This window comes from Ostrea edulis, chromosome 3 (assembly GCF_947568905.1).
Source record: "Ostrea edulis chromosome 3, xbOstEdul1.1, whole genome shotgun sequence".
Taxonomy (NCBI): Eukaryota; Metazoa; Mollusca; class Bivalvia; order Ostreida; family Ostreidae; genus Ostrea; species Ostrea edulis.
In genome coordinates, this window is record NC_079166.1 from 3,295,119 (window position 1) to 3,310,249 (window position 15,131).

Sequence of the window (15,131 nt, forward strand, 5' to 3'; positions counted from 1 at the left end):
TAATCAATCAATTAACAATAAAGTCAGTAAAGTGATATTTCTTCAATGTTTACCTTGTATTTGTGAGGTATGACCTGGAAATCTTTCACTTCATGCCAGTGGGTGTGTAATCTCCCAATCTCCGATTGATCCGTTATGGCCCATTCATATCTAGTGATAACTCCATATTTATCTTTTGGAATCTGTATATCTGGGTCCGCAAACATATCCATTACTACCCTGAGCTAAATAATTCAACGTACATTTCTGATACAATTAATCAAATTTAGTATTTTAACGCAAAAGTGTTTGAGCTATCATATTTTTTTTGAAAATAATCTCTGATTTACGTGAAGAGCTTACATTCCTTAAACAGAAAGAAATCTTTTTAGTGCTACGCCTGCTTTGACAATGGACCTCGGTTTTGCGGTATCATCTGCGGGCTCGCTCCATTTAGTCGCCTCTTACGGTAAGCAAGGTACATTGATCTATTGTAACCCGGATACGTTTAAAGCCAATCAATTATAACAATGATATCAGAAAGCCTGATAACCATTGTTCTTTTTCGTATTTTAGAAGCTTTGGAATCCTCAAAGCAGTATTCCCACAAGTCATTCTTCGTAATAGTAGTCTTGTTTTCTTAAATGTAATATAGAAATCCGTCTTTCAAATTATGGTTTGTTTATTTTGAAATATGCAGTCGCGGAAACATATATGCATCAATATAGATGCTACATAGGTGAAGAAAACACCGATTGACTAAAGGTTCTACTCTTTACGAGAATAAAAAAGCATCGCGATGCAGATTTATAGTTAATTGTTGTGTCAGAGGGATATAAAGTTTGCGAGTAATTCTTATGATATCAAAATAGTTACCTTTTCCTTTGATGACGAATTATCATGGTTTACAATTATATCACCTGATGCTGGTGGATTTGCTAGAATCAGGATACCGTTGCTATGTGTCGGCTGGTAACAAATCTGTATTGCACATGGTTTGACACCAAATCGATATAGTCTGCCGGGCTCCAGCAGAAGTCCAGTGACGTGGACATGCCGACTCCCGTAATTGTAACTGTAATTTTGATAGACACTCCAATCGTCTGGAAGGAAAAGTTTTCTTTTATTGATTCCGTGTACTATAAATCAGTTCTGGGCAATTACATTTATTATATACACCATAAGGAAATTGAATAGACGATTTCAGTAAGGTTTGTGTTGACTTTTTAGCATGCTTTAAAACGGCATACCCCCATATAGAGATTTTATTTCAATGCGATAATACATGTCTGGTGTGAAGGGCAAGGTTTCGTTCGAAATTGTCCAGTATCCACTCAAAGTATCTGTGGACGACTGAAAGTCACTGTCTCTTGTGCAATTACGGTGAATAACCTATGAAAGAGAAACTGGAGAATTTGAAGAAGAAAAAATGTTGTGATATTCACTGAAATTTACACATACTTCTTTATCACAGATGTTATAAGATATTACAGTCAATGATTTTATAGAAAGGAGGCGGCCGTTTCACTAAACGATCTAAGATTGTAAACGCAGACCTAAATATGAATGAAGCTCGTACGACCCTTTAACTGATAGTCAGTCGCGTATCTCTGACTCAGGACTACACGCACGATAGAATAGGATACACGCACGATAGGATAGGATACACGCACAATAGAATAGGATACACGCACGATACGATAGGATGCACGCACGATACGATAGGATACACGCACGATACGATAGGATATACGCACGATACGATAGGATACACGCACGATGGGATAGGATACACACAAATAAACCTGATAAACGCAAAACCTGATAAACGATCTTCACGATAAACGGGGAACCTGAGAGAAATGTTAGAAGCAATTTAGACAAAGCGAAATGTTTATACCTACAACATAATTCCGTTATGTTAATAATAATATTAAAGGATTTCAATATGCATTATATACCCAAGACGTATAATTTCTTTAATACATGGTCGTACTGTTTTTTGAAATCTATTTTTAACTCTATTTATTTTTTTACGCCATCATAGCTAAAATAGAAAAAAAAACAACTAAACTATATACAGTTTTTAATTCATTATTTGATATGTATATGAATTTTCTCAGCGAATCATTCAAAAACATCAATTGTCACCTAATGTTTAATATATAAAACATACAAGCAATAAACCAAATGTAATATGATATAGTGATATCATGCTTCAGTAGCTCTCTTAATATAATGTCTATTATCTTGAATGTGAAAAAAACCCAAGTAATATTTTGTGTGTAGCGAGGAGAAGGGTTACTTTGCATCAACCTCAAGTTTACCACTCATTCAATAATTGCAATTATTTTTTTCATGCCCGGTTTTGAAAACAATCACTGCATTACACCATATCTTCATACGTTAGATTTTTCTACACTATGTGTGATAATTGATAGTCAAAAATAATTGGAAGATATCCATTTGAATTGATATCTTAATAACAAAACAATAAATAAACTATTAAAAAAAATAAAACCTGTTTTTTGTTAATTCGCAATTTTGTAACGCTTAACAAAAATATGTGTTTATTATCTAAAAAAATCAAATAATCATCAAAACTGCATATATTTCCAGTATCTACTCGTTCAACTATTGGAACAGGGTACAAGTGTACATGTACAGGTAAAAAAAAACCCACCAAAACAACGATGACAGCTGAGTCGTGGTTGTACAGACTTTTGTGAGATGCAACACCCTTGCACCCTTTTAAATCTAAATCTTCTGAATATGTGAATACAATGTCCTTGAGAATGTTTGCTGTCAAAATACGGTTGATACAAAAATATAAGGACGCACACAAGTTCAGTAGTTGGCATATATCAAAAAAAGAAAAAAAGAACTTTTATTAAAACTTATGTATTTTATTGAAAGTGGACATTAACGGCAAACTAACAACTCAACTGTATGACAAACGGGAGGATTTCAGCTTCTCCATCGTCAACTTCCCACATTTATGTAGAAATATTCCATTATCACCTGCATATGGTGTTTATATATCTCAACTGATTCGATATGCAAGAGCTTGTTCTGGGTATAGTCAGTTTTTAAATCGAGGTAAACTACTGACAAATAAGTTGATGGTACAGGGATTTCAACAGTCTCGATTGAAGTCAGCATTTCGCAAATTCTATGGTCGTTATAACGATCTAGTTCGTCAATACAACCTCGCATTGGGTCAAATGCTGCCTGACGTGTTTGATACCGATTGTTAAGCCGTTCTTGGCACACTGATTTTGACTGCGGATAACTCCGTTTACCTGATCAGGATATGTGGCTCACGGCGGGTGTGACCAGTCAACAGGGGATGCTTACTTCTCCTAGGCACCTGATCCCACCTACTTAAAATTGAATTGTGATAAATTTTCACTCTCTGGACAGATTAATAGCTCTTCTTCTGCCTTAAAATCGACAGCTTTATGGTATCCTTCAAATATATTGTCTTCCCTAGATTCATAAAGATAGCTTCTTTAACAAAACGAATAAAGCTTTCGGAAAGTATCGTACTTTTTCATTAGATTTAATATACGATCCTGATAGTTTCCGAAGCTACACGATAAACGATTCTCACAATAAACGAAAAACCGGATACACACAAAACACAATATATCTGATAAAGGCAAAACACGATAGAAAACGGAAAACCTGATAAATGCAAAATACGATGCGATAGGAGACACGCACGATACGATAGGATACACGCATGATACGATAGGATACAGGCACGATACGATAAGATACACGCTTGATACGATAGGATACACGCTTGATACGATAGCATACAGGCACGATACAATAGGATACACTCACAATAGAACACGATAGGAATGTCAAGAATACCGTTGCGGGTACTGTAGGTGGACAACGAAGTCAGATTTAAACCACCTCTTGATCTACCCTAGGTTCAGTATTTACCTTAAATCTGAACCGCACTCACGTAAGCCTTGCATACATGTATGTGCAACGAGTGAACCTAGTTTTAAACTTCGAATCAGTGATCCCGGCTATCATCACTCGTATCACCTCGAGTGATTCCATCTAACCTCGGATGTATGATGCTTTCCGCCATAATACGTATACAATGACGTATAACAATATGTTTAACGTCATTGATAAACTGGAACTACTAAGAGCTCCCGAGAAATACAGTCCGTTTTAACATATAATAATATCAATGTTAGTAACTGTCTGTTTTTGAGAATTATGGTGGTTTTTTTCTCGAAACAGAGGGCAGTTGTCTAAGGCAAACTCGATAAATTCATTTTTTTTAAAAAGGTGAAGATAACAGTGATCAATCTCATAACTCCTCTAAGCAATACAAAATTCAGAGTTGGGCAAACACGGATCCCTGGACACACCAGATATGGGATCAGATGCCTAGGAGGGGTAAGTCATTTTGATCACTACCTTCTTAAGGTGACAGCATTTTTTTCTGGGAGAGTAAATATACGATCGCATTACAGATATTAGGCGTAGCTACAAATTAATTCACGTCATATATTCCGGGTTAGATGTAGGGTACCGAAATTTGCCGAATTTGCCGACTGCCGCAGTCGTGAGTGTTCCTATATGTACGTAAATGAGCAATGTGGCCGTCATGCTGACCCTGCTTGAGATCATTTTGTGATAATATTTACCTGACACTGTGGAAGAAAACTTTCAAATGTGAAGTCTGTTTTTGCACAAGAATTTCAAATTAATTAGAGCTATTCTTCGTTATTATACGCAGAGAAATGCCAGTCTGCTGAAGTAAATGTAAAGACAATAGATTATTCTTATATTTCCATTATCATTAATTTGTACTTTTAAAAAATGTTAGGGGTAGTAATCAATATATCGAACTTTGCATTTAATAATAATGAAAGCAGTTGTTTGTAAAATATTGGGCGGGGGGTACCTGCATCATTATTAGTATACATGTATATTGACACTATATTTAACATTAGGAAGGATTCAAAACATTAATTCTCGTAGACATGATCAGAAATTAATTTTCATCTGTAACAATTAATTCATATACTTTTTCCGCATTTTTGATTATTATAAATGAAAGGTGAAGATAGCGATGAGTAATCAATCTCCCTGTTCGATATATTCACCTTTCCTTTAGTGACACGAAACCTGTGCAAGTATTGTATTACTGTTAAAGCAACTCACCCAGTCATGATGGATTTGGTTTATGGTAGTATTCCATGCTAGAACGACAAATAAACACATTTCTAGATTGTTAACCAATGAGATGATAAGGGACGTGAAAGATATTCATACCTTCTGTAAGGCATTCCTCTCCATCAAAAACAAAAATACCAGACAGAAACGCATTTTCTTGGACAACCGTCAGTCCATCAGATGTCATTTCAACACTGCCAGCAGATGATACAGCAGTCACGGTGACGTAATAGGTCTACAGATAAACATTTATAGTTTGATTAAGAAGCTTAAAAACCATACTAGCAAGCTAACCGAATAGAAATACAAGTAAAAGATATTAATATTTCAGCCATCATGTCAAAATGACAACATGACACAATATTCTGTGACAAGTTTATTGGGTTTGTTTTTATCATTTCAGTTATCTGACAAAATACAATACAACTTAGAGAAAGATGTGCAAAAGTAGCAGAATACAGATGCGGAGCTAAATGGTAATAAAGATCCACTTATTATAATTTTCAATCTTTGTTTCCAATTGATATATTATTTCTAATGCAACTGCTGTTTATATTATAGCCATAGCGCATGTGCAATGATGATTCCTCGCAATTATATTGCATCTCCATTACTTCACAGAAAATTATATGTATTTCAAAATGAAATACATCTTGTACATGAAAACATTATGAATTTTGTCAATTTCCCTTTATCAAAGGTGAAGATAACGAACAATGATCAATTTTCATTTAAATAGAAAAACGTATTTTGATAAATCGCATATCTTTATTCGATGATCATTACTTGGATTGATAATGGTATATATAGATGTACCTTGAAAAATGCCAAGGTTAAACTCTGTTCAGTATGCGGTTCATTTCTTCCGACGTCTTTTTCAGGAATTACGTCAGCAGCGCCTGGTGAAGTTCCTGTTCGGAATTTATAAGTAATGTCAAGATATGCATGAGAAAATCCTGTCCATCTTGCAGAGAGGCTAGCCGTCACAGATGTGTAATCAATGTCCTGGATTTGTTTTTAAAAAATAATAAACTACTTAGCATTCTTATTATCGGTGATCACAAAGCATGTTTATTTTAAACCACATATTTTTCTAATATACTAAAACATAAACGCGAAATAAGATACAATTAGCTGCAGCATTCAGTTTATCTTGATCCTTGTTAAATATTGGGACTTTCAAAAGAAAAAAAGTCGGATCTAATAGTAGGTACAAGGTCAAGCAATAATGGGTGTTTGCTTCTACCAATATACTTACAATAAAATGAAAAGCCCCATCATTCTAAAATGGAAAACATTGAATATCATATATTAAATAGACACAATATGTAAAAATGCACTTTAGAGGTTCGTACTTTTTCTGTGATATTTAATCATGCGTCAAAGTGACAATGTCGTTACAACGATAATAAAATTCAAACATAATCTAGGAAGAATAAACATCCCCTGACGACCGGTGAGATTAAGTCTTCAATACCTCCTGCTTGTTGTTAGGCGACTAAATGGGGCGGTCCTTCGAATGAAACCGCAAAAACTGAAGTTCCGTGTCACAGCAGGTGTGGAACGACACAGATCCCTTATTGCTCAAAGGCCATGAGCGCCAAGCAATAGGCCTTAATGTAGCAGCCCTTCACCGGCGGTGGTGACGTTTCCATAGATATGTATGAGTGAAAAAAAATATCGAGTGGGACGTTAAACAATATATAACAAACAAATCAGGCATATCTACCTGAGCTATATCACTTAATCGGGTAAATGGAGCAATTCATAGTCAAATCTAGTATGTGATATTTGTAAGGAAGATTGTGAGTGACAAAAATTGTGAGGACAAAAGAGCAGCAGCATTCATTCCTCTAATTCAAGAACACGATATTCCTGGTACATTGTAACATCATTATTTCCAATTGTTTGAAAGCTTATCTATCACGAGGAAAGAAGGACGGTGATATTTGACTGTAATTTATTCCATATAATTAAAAACAACCAACTACATGGGTTCTGGTATAAATTTTGAAGAGTCCTCAGAAATACTGTGAAAAGTCACTTTCGAACACAGAAACTCAATTTTGATGACGAATAAAATGTGGAATATCTTGTGCAGAAGATATTATATAAAACTGTTAATAAATTCCAGATATTGTTTGACTTGACGTAGAGATCAGAGAAGGTTTTCATTGAATCTACGTAACGACGAGTTTTACAGCAGTTTAGTGAGGTAAGTTCGCTTTTATAGGGGCTGCCAACCACACTTCCATTACGTCCAAACGCCGCTTTAGCTCTTTTTCGCGGCTCAGATATATCTAGGCTTCATTTACTCACTATCACCAAATAGAGAATGACGTCACCCATGATAATTGTTACTTTGCCAACTTTTAATGTCACGCCATCTCACACTATGAATTGACAGTCGTCTCGGTAAAGTACATTGTATCTCTGTCATGAAACAACGTTTGAAAGAAACAAGGAAACCCATTGAAAGCGATTGAAGTCCAAATGCTAGGAAAGTGATACTATCAAGAAAATTTCGCCAAGAAAAATATAATAGTGTTAAATAATCTGAACAGTGTAATACATACCGCTATATCCATGACTATTCCTGGTGATGGAAGCTGCACATTATGAATATACGGCTCTGACACACCATAGGTACTGAGACCCGCCGCGTTCTCAGCTTTTATTGTGACGTAATACGTGTGGTTTCCGTGAATTCCCCACTCCATGTCAGACACAGACATCGCTGTACAGTTGGACGGTTTGGTATCAGCACAGCTAGCCCCGGTCATTAACGATCTGTACTTCTGCACATGTGTAGCTCTTGGACTATGACCTGAATAAAATTCTTAATGGTATGGAATTCATTATCATATAATTAATGACAGTTTTTGTGATATGTGATACTAAGAAATGTATAGATATTCTGATCAGAGGTGAGGTGAAAATTGTATTTTGAAAGTGGTAAACACACTGTGCTGACAAGAATATGTCGATGCTTATTTGGTTATACATATGATTGAATGATTAAGAACATTGAAACCATTTACTACAGCTTTAAACACGATACCTGGTCGGTCATCTTTATCTACAAATGGAGTACAAGATCTAGTCGAGAAGCAAGTTATAAGTGGATTACCAACGTTGATTACCAGTCATAAATTTCGAAAATTTCAGTCAATGTCTGTCCAATCCCCCCCACATCCCCTCACCCCGAAACATTGTTTTATATGATTGACAAATTCCGCTTATTTTGATTGGATGAGAATCAATAAACCGGAAAGAATACAACTTGATTATCACTTCAAAGTGCCTTCTAGATGAATATAACATTTCATTTTTTAAATATCGGGCCTAAAATGAATGAATTTGATTAGATATCACATTATCGTCATTCGATAAAAAACTCTCGCCTCTAATTACAAGGTCTTGCAATTCAATCATATAATTAAGCGTTTAAACATGTTTCCTTACCAATGGCAAATTGAAGAGAAAGAGGAAATGGATCATCCACATCGGAAAAACTTCCAACGCTCCAAAAGGACACTAGGTAACCACTCTGATGAATGATTCTTATTGGCGGGAAAAACACTGGCGGTGTAGTATCAACGAAACATGGTCCGATAGACTGCACAACATTAGAAATATTTGCTTCAATTTAAAATCACTCGTATGGAGCATATGATATTTGAAAATGTAAGAAAATGTTATTGCAATAATTTATTTTAAGGTGTCAAAGTCATCAATATTTTTGACAATATCTAAAACATTGTCAATTGCCAAAATGAGACATAAAAGTGGATCTACGTGTTTTCTTTTGGGTCAGATGACACTGAATATGACATTTTTGTACTTGATTTTAAATGTAAAGGTGTTCCAAATTAACAAGTTATAATAAGCATGATTGAATGAAAGGTGAAAATAACGAACAGTGATCAATCTCATAAGTCCTATAAGCAATACAAAGTAGATAGTTGGGGAAACACGGACCTCTGGACACACCAGAGGTGAGATCAGGTGCATAGGAGGAGTAAGCATCCTCTGTCGACCGAATCTTCATAATGAATGTTTTATAAACCAAAGTAAATAGTATTGGGTCAGTTGCACAAAAGTTAGTGAAGTTTAACTGATAGTTAACTTCAAGTTAATGCTATATAAATGTTCAAAGTAGTGGAAAGTTAACTGTCAGTTACTGTTAACTGACCTTCGTGCAACTGGGTCCCGATCGGTAAAAGAAACCTTATTTACACATAATTTTACTATATCTTATTTAATTTCACCCGTGTCATTTGCGTTATTTACTCAACAAGTGACACCATATCTTAAGAATTCATATTATCAATTTCGGAATTGTATAATCTGTATGTGATGCAAAAAGATATCGCAAAAAGATATCAACTTGAAAAATGAACTGATTTGAACTTTCAAAAAACATAAGTCCTTCTATTTAATGTATGTACGGCAACATACATTTCGAAAAGGTTTTTTTAAATTTTGAAATGAGATAGTAAGGAATATAGGATGTATATTGCATCATTATAGCGATCATAGGATTTGCTAGATGAGATTGATCACTGTTCGTTATCTTCACCTCTCAAGCTGACTTTAAACGAGACTGTTGAAACACCTGTAACTTCTACTTATTTGTCAGTAGCCTACCTTGGTTTACAAATTGAACACACGATTAACATACTCTCGCATAATGAAAGACATAAACAGCATATTTAGATGATAATGGAATGTCATCATACAAATATGGGAAGCTGATGTCGGAGAATCTGAAGTAATGTTAAAATGAAACTGATAAACAGCAAAATGTACAAGACTTGTGCAAATTTTTGTGCGAATTCAAAAGTGACGTTTCCAACATATTTGATAACGATCTTTCTCTTTGTATGTTTTCATTCTATATAGTCCACATTACTACCAGTAGATACTATTTTACAAATAAACACTGCCATTCTAAATGAAGGAAAATTTAACTCAGTGCGTATAGCGGTCGTTACTTGAATGCCCTCAACGTTTGCTTTGCTGATTGTTTTAATGATAAAGTAAAAGGGTTCTCCCTCAGGTAGATCTGTGTGCATCATATGAGTATGACGATGCCGTTTAGTAGATCTGAAAGCCATTACATCCGGAGTTCTGCTTCCAAACACTGTTGCTAGTCCAACTTCGTAATCGTGGATGATTGTTTCATTAGCAGACCACGAGAGAATAATCTACAAATATTAAACGGCTATTCTATTGTAACAATGCTTATAGATTTGTTTTATTATTCTTTATTAGTTTCTTTCATTTTAAATTATCTTGCTAGATCACAATATCTGTCAAAGTATTAAAACCTTGAATACTTCATAACCAATGGGCGTGGACTTTATTGATAACTAAACTAACGAAAAGGAAAAAGAAAAATGATGATAATCTCGTGTTTACATTCAAAACCATCGAATTTTAAGACATTAAACTTACCTGAGTTTTCCCAAAATTCAAACTGATGCTATTGTTCAAACAGAATATATATATAATACAAAATATTTTATTCATCTTCAAGAGATGATAATTGATATGCATATACATGTACATATTGAATGGAAAGGATATCTGATATTGTACATACGTATGATGATTTTGATAAAACAGGACTTGAAATGACAGACGTTGTTGATGTGTTAACACAAAACATTGATCCATTCACTTGAACATAAGAACCGTTCTTGTGGTAATCAACCGGAAACATGTCAACGTCAGATAACGGTGCAGCCTTGTTCCTGATAAATCAACAAAATAATACAATTATAACTTAAATTTCTGAGAGCAGTTCTTATCGGACAAGAAGAAAGCAGGTTTACTTACACACAATCCGCTGTAGGCTCAGCTATTAATCTTCTGTGTCTATTTCTACTGACCACCCAATACATAGTTCTCCCTACGTCTGTCACCAAACTCTCTGTGACGTGAGCATTACTAATGTCCACTTCTGACACTGCTGGTACAGTGGTAGTTACAGTGACCCCGTCAGAACACACTGGCTTCGAAGGCTCCAGAGCTCGGTTGTAGGCAACAACACACACGTAATATGTGCCCTCAGCGGCGGTCGTGTGAGTTACTTGCATTGCACATGTTTCTCTCACCTTTAAAGAAAATTAGATCTAAATATAAGTATACGATTACTCATATATCAGCATTATGAAAATTGAATGAAAATTTCAATGTATTAGTCTTGTAAAACTTTACGACTGAGTTGTTGGAATCTAGCTGGAAGTCAGTGGCAGGAATGGGTTCATTACTAAAGCCATACATGTAGAACATGACACCGCTTCCCTTGTCAAAGAAACCGTCCCAGTGAGCGTTCAGTGTCTTGCTTTGTTGAAAGTCCATCTCATGAGTTCCTTTCAATCCATCTTGGACTGTTCCGGTTTGTGGAGGTGACAAATCGATCGTTATCTGAATTGAACTTTAATGTGTGAGTGTATTTGTGTTTGCAAAAGGTGAAGATAACGAACAGTGATCAATATCATAGGTCCTATAAGCAAAACGAAATAGATAGTTTGACAAACACGGACCCCTGGACACACCAGAGGCGGGATCAGGTACCTAGTAGAAGTAAGCATGTCTCATCTAAATTCTAATGCAGCAAATTTTAAACGGTTATATACCTTCTTTTTTAGCACTGTAGATAAGAGGGCCTTATTTGTTGCATTGACTTCTAAGAAATACTCGGAATCATGTACGCCACTGTCTTTGCCATCAACGAGTCCACCATTGCTTTTCACTTCCGGTTTTACCTGAAAATGTCTATGGTATGCTCCCCAGTGGCTGGTTTGGTAGCAGTTAGGTCCCCTGCTGGAGTTATCGTAATTCTGAATGCATTCTGCCATGTCCTGTCAGATAGTACATATAGATGATTGTATGTATGCATATTGAAATCTACAAAGGTTCTCCGGATAAGCCAGCTTTGCTTACCTGGGAAGATCCCTGAGAAAGAAGATCTTCATGACCATGAATGATGTTCTGTCCAGTAAAATTATCGTATAGCCTCCAATAGATACTGTCAATTCCACTGTGATAATCATAAGCCATCCACTCAATGCTAGATAATATAGATCGTGTTGTAAGATATGAATTTAGAATGTCACAATCAAGATTCTAAGTAAAATGATTAACAAATATATTACAATAAACCATATTTCTTTTCAATAACATTAAAACGTATTTACATGATAGCCCCATGTGGATCCGGTTGAAAATAAATTTTCAGTACCCTTTGTTTGTCGTAAGAGGCGACTAAATGGGCGGTCTTTCGGATGAGACCGAAGAAACCTAGGTCCGGTGTCACAGCACGTATGCCACGATAAAGATCCCTCCCTGCTCAAAGTGTCGAGCATAGGCCTAAATTTTGAGGCCCTTCACCGACTGTGGTGACGTATCCATATGAGTAAAATATTCTAGAGAGGGACTTTAAACAATATAAAATCAATCAGCGTGTTGTAGTTGTAAACAATACGCGTATGAATCTTGATCAACATAGTACCTTTTTAAAAGTATTTCAATGGCTGAAAACTCCAACACAAATGAAAATGAAATGCAAATACATAACCTAAATTTCATTTTTGAAAATTCATATATATATATATATATATATATATATATATATATATATATATATATATATATATATGAAACGTCACGCACCATCACGGTATACTTAAATAAAAAAGGAGCAGTTCATACCCTCGTCTATTTTTAAATAGCAAACTTCAGTTTTTAAATCGAGGCAGGTTACTGACATAATCATGGTGCAGTGGTTACAACAGTCTCATTTAAAATCAGCATTTCGCAAATTATATGGTCGTTATCTCGATCTAGTTTGCCAATATAACTTACCATTGGGTTAATTTTTTTGTGATGTATTTCGTACCAATTGTTAGGCCGTTCTTGACAAACTGATTTCGACTACGATAACTCCGTTTGCATGATCAAGATATATGGCTCACGGCGGGTGTGACCGGTCGACAGGGGATGCTTACTCATCCTTCGCACTCGATTCCACCTCTGGTATATTCAAGTGCCCGTTTTAGCCCAACTCTATTTTATATTGCTTATAGGTGTTGTGAGATTGATCACAGTTCGTTATCTTCATCTTTCATTTCTTGAATTAATTTGATGAAATAGTATCTTTATTGCATATCTGAAATAAATAATTAATTACGTCATCTCCGTAAAGTCTTCAAGCCTGTGAACGCTGATGTTCAGTCTGTCTCCGCGTGTCAACCACAAGTGTTCTATAATGGGAGGCGTAGCGTCTCGGAAAACTGTAAGCGTATCATTCAAAGTTTTATTAAAACTATCCACTGCTACAACCGTTATCACCACTTTATCTCCATCCGACCAATCCAATGACAAGGACTCCGATTCTTTGGATATATCACTAACTGACGTCAGCTCTCTTGAATCTCTCACTCCTAATCCATCATAAACAAAGAACCCAACCTTAAAATCAACACAGCCTACAAAAAATGGTACAATCATATATCAAATCCTTATTAAGTCTGATGTTTGTGTGTTCAAAGCAACAGAGCATTTTAGGAACTACGATGAATAATGCAAGCTATATTACAATTATAAATCTGAAATAAATATACCGATGTGTAAACTATATTACAATGCAATAAATTGAAGTCGAAGTGACAATATGAATAGTACATCGTATATACACACCTTGGATGTTGTTTACTTTTGTGATAGACCGCCATCCTGAATAATCGTCATATTTCTCTGATATATTGGGATTTGTTGAGACTTCATCAAGCCATTTATTATGATCATGCAATGAATTTCGAAATCTCTTCGGCCACTGGACATCAATAATAGTTGTGTTGTCAACAATCCATGTGTAGTTTGTTTTCTCTGATCCTGTTTGGACACGGGTCGCCCGTAGCGGGTTGTGTGACACGTGCGAATTGCTGTCATACAGAACGAGACGTCTGGTAGTCTTATAGTTTCCCGCTTTGTCATAAGCTGTCAAGTGGATGGAAAAAAGTCCTGCAGTTCCGGATAGTTTTAATGTTTTCTGGAACACAAAGATACAATGATTGGTTGTAGGTGAAATCACTGTAGAATTCATTTGATAGATTTGAGTATAAATACATTACCGATGATTCGTTTAAGAAAAGAATTCCGGTTTCATTTTTAACAAGTCCATCCTCCTGCAATATATTACTTCTGCTAGAGAGTTCTTGAATCTCATAATGATACTCCTGCAATCCCGCCAAGTCATCACGCCAATCATTCCAGTTTATTGTAATTGACGACTGAAGAAAATAATTCAATAAACATTTGAATTCAATCTAATAGATAATTGTTATTTTATGAGGTTAATCGCTGTTGACCCTTGGTTGATACTTTATGTTGATCTTTTTGCTCCCAAACTTTTGTGAATCTTATTTTGTTATAAGAAAAGCAAGAGACCCATTGGCCACATCGCTCACCTGAGTAGCAGTTCCTTGCAATAAACAAGCTTGAAAAAAACTATCATTATACAACCGGCTTGATTCAGAAATTTTGTTTCCAAAGGTAACGACTAAAGATCAAGAAAACTAAATTAATTATTAATCTTGATTACAAATTCAACAATTATTATATGCTCTTGTAGACGGATGTGGCCTTTCATATTAACAAATTTCATCTAAGGATACTTTGTGCAAAGTCTAATTCCCTATACATTAGCGTGTAAAATGTTGACCCCTATTGAGGTTTCTTCCTTACTCCAGGGGTCATGATTTCTACAAACTTTAATTGCACTTCCGCAGGACCCAGGCAGTTTTCATGTAAATTTCAGCTCTTCTGGCCAAATGGTTCCTGAGAAGACTTTTAAATGCCCTCACCTTATTTTTGCATTTTTATTACCTCCCCTTTAAAGAGAGCATGGCCATTCATTTCAACAAACGTGA

At 35.4% G+C, this 15,131-nt stretch overlaps 1 pseudogene; it reads right to left on the reverse strand.

Annotated features, from left to right (window-relative positions):
* Nucleotides 1–15,131, reverse strand: part of LOC125676780 (uncharacterized) — a 55,038-nt pseudogene that overhangs the window by 17,752 nt on the left and 22,155 nt on the right.